The 3,287-nt window shown below is 35.8% G+C and overlaps 1 non-coding gene across 1 annotated transcript; it reads left to right on the top strand.

Annotated features, from left to right (window-relative positions):
* Positions 1-2,277: 2,277 nt before the first annotated feature.
* LOC111744753 lies at positions 2,278-2,386 on the top strand. Its single transcript, XR_002782335.1, has one exon. It is a non-coding gene; the product is annotated as a U6 spliceosomal RNA (small nuclear RNA).
* The last annotated feature ends 901 nt before the right edge of the window (positions 2,387-3,287 follow it).

Raw genomic sequence — 3,287 nt, 5'->3', positions numbered from 1 at the left:
GCCATGAACATAGGGGTGCATAGATCTTTACAAATTATTCTTTCGGTTTTCTTTGGAGAAATACCCAGAAGTGCAATTCCTCGGTCAAAAGGTATATCCATTTTTAATTTTTTGAGAAACCTCCAGACTGTTTTCCATAGTGGCTGTACCGATTTTGCAATCCCACCAACAGTGTACGAGAGTTCCCTTTTCTCCACATCCTCGCCAGCACTTGTTCTTTGATTTATTGATGATAGCCATTCTGACAGGTGTGAGGTGATATCTCATTGTGGTCTTAATTTGCATTTCTCTGTTGATTAGTGATGTCGAGCGTGTTTTCATTTGTCTTGGCCATCTGTATGTCCTCTTTGGGGAAATGTCTATTTAGGTCCTCTGGCCCATTTTTTAAGTTAAATTTCTTCGGATAACGTCGGTTAATAGTATTGTATAAATTTCAGGTATACGACTTTATAATCTGACATCTGTATACTCTATTGCGTGCTCCCCATCCAAAGACCCGTCTTCATCCATCACCTTATTTGACCCCCTTTACCCTCTTTGTCCACCCACCTCCCTTCTCTGGTAACCACTATTCTGTCGACAGCATCTATGAGCTGTTTTTTTGTTTTATTTGTTAGTTTGTTGCCTCTTGTTATATATCCCCTCTGCCCATTTTTCAATTGGTTTGTTTCTGTTTTTGGTGTTAAGTTGTACGAGTGCCTTCTATGTTTTGGATATTAACCCCTTGTCAGATGTGTCGTTTGCGATTATCTTCTCCAATTCAGTAAGTTGCCTTTTCATTTTGTTAATGGTTTCCTTCACTGTTTCAGTTCAATGTAATCTCATTTGTTTATTTTGTCTTTTGTTGCCTTTGACTGAGGAGACATGTCCAAAAAGATATTGCTAAGAGTGATGTCAGAGTTTACTGCCTATGATTTTTTGTAGGAATTTTATCGTTTCAGGTCTTACATTTAAGTCTACCATTTTGAGTTTCTTTTTGTATATAGTGTAAGAAAGCGGTTGGATTCCATTTTTTTGCACGTATCTGTCCAGTTTTCCCAACACCACTTATTGAAGAGACTGTCTTTATCCTATTGTATATCCTTCCCTCCTTTGTCATAGATTAATTGACCATTTAAACAAGGATTTATTCCTGGGTTCTCTATTCCATTGATCTATATTTTCGTTTTCATGCCAGTACTGTACCGTTTTGATTATCGTAGCTTTGTAATGTACTTTGACGTTGAGAAGCATAATAACTCCCACTTTGTTCTTTCTCAAGGTTTCTTTGGCTCTTCAGAGTCTTTTGTAGTCCCATATAAATTTTGGGATGTGTTCTAGTTCTGGGAAGAATGCCATTGGTATTTTAATGGGGATTGCATCGAATCTGTGTGTTACTTTAGGTAGTAAGAATGTTTTAACAATCTTAATCTTTCTAATTCATAAGCATGGTTATGGTTTTATTTTTTACATGTAAGTCTTTGACTCAAATTCGGAATTTATCCTTGGATAAAGAGTTATGGATTCATCTTTTTTATCAATCGGCTACTCAATTGGTCCGATCTCATTTATTTTTTAATCGGTCTTTTCTCCATTGATTCGAGTTTGTCGGTGGTTGTAAGAGGTAGGTCAGTGGGTTAGGTTTACCACGTCTGGTCCCACAGCCTTTTCCATTCCCTTTCTCCCCTGGCCCATAATGCCACAGTACCAGACCTTCAAGAAGTTCAGACATGCAGCTGAAAAGGCTTATCTTGCCGATGCTTTGAAACTGCATGCGGTTCACAAATGTAGACATTCTTATGAGAGTCAGTGTAGTAAAGTAACAGGAGATTTGGTTTGTTTGGTGTATAGACCAACCAAGCTCAAAATGTATAGAAGATTGAGAAATTTCAGTCAACTAATGTGATCGTGGTAGCCAAGGAATCTTGTAGTGTTAAGAAAGGATAACTGTGTTAACACTGTTAAGACTGTTTGAGATGAACTCTTGTTGACCTGTTCTTAGGAAATACATATCTTGAATTTGACAAAGTGTTGGATAGGAAATACTTTTATGTAACTCAGTGAGTGGACTGTTAAGTGGAGAGGTCCTTTTTTTCCTTCAACTTTGTTTTTTTGTTTACTTAGCTTAGGAATATAAATGCTTTCAGTTAGAAAACCTTTATTTTTTGGATTTTGAACAAGGAATGCATCGGTCTTGAAAACTTTTTGCAGCTTTTTGATGTTTGACATGGTATATAATAATTTCTCTGGTAAAGTTGTATCAGTAATTTGAAAATGAGCTATCAAGAGATGCAGATTCTGTGTTCGCTTCGGCAGCAGATATACTCAAATTGGAACAATACAGAGAGGATTAGCATGGCCCCTGAGCGAGGACGACATGCAAATTCATAAAGCGTTCCCTTAAAAAAAAAAAAAGATGCTAATTCTTCCTTCAAGCTTATGTGTCTTTAAAGAATATTAAATGCAACCAGTTTGTCAGACTGGTATTTCTTTAGGAGCTTAATGACCAATAAATACAAAATATTAGGAATGCCCAGTAAATTTGAAAGATGGTAACTATAATTAACTATGTACAACAGTATACCAATTATACATAGAATTGTGGTCTCAATTACATCTACAGGTAATTATGAGTAACCAGTATGCTTTACCTTTACATTGACAGATTTAAACTATATTTGTGAATGGAAAAGATTTATAATATTAGCTTGTTAGCTATAACTTACTTTGAATCCAGCTTTCAGTGATCAGAAACAACCAGTTTCTTATCTGACAAATTCTATTTCTATGTGTTCTAGTTTATACTATGTTCTTTATATATTCTGAATATTCTATTCAGAATATATAAAGAACACATAGTATAAACACATATGTGTCAGATATCTGTTCCCAGTTCATGACTTGCTTGCCTTTTCATTTTCTTAGGTGTGTCTTTTATTTTGATAAATTGTAGGTTATGCCTTTTTTCTTATGGGCCATGATTTTTTTTTCTTTTTTTTTGCTTTAGTGATCCTTGCCTATTCCGCGGTTGCAGTTTCTCTTATATTTTCTTTCTACATGTTTGAGGTAAAGAGCAAGGTTAATATTTTTCCACTTTTATTGAGATGTAGTTAGTAGAGAGCACTGTATAGGCATGAGTTTAAAGGACACAGATGTTATGACACGCGGACTCAAGGAAAAGCCCTATGACTTAAAATCTACCTCTGTAAGCGGAGGGCAGGGAAAAACCAAAGAGGCAGGCCATTCCAGTCTGGCAATTAACAGAGTTTATTAAGGAAAATTTACATACAAGGTGCGTCTTGGGCTGA

Source organism: Pteropus vampyrus, unplaced genomic scaffold, assembly GCF_000151845.1.
Source record: "Pteropus vampyrus isolate Shadow unplaced genomic scaffold, Pvam_2.0 Scaffold140, whole genome shotgun sequence".
Classification (NCBI taxonomy): Eukaryota; Metazoa; Chordata; class Mammalia; order Chiroptera; family Pteropodidae; genus Pteropus; species Pteropus vampyrus.
This window is presented reverse-complemented; position numbering and strand designations above follow the sequence as displayed.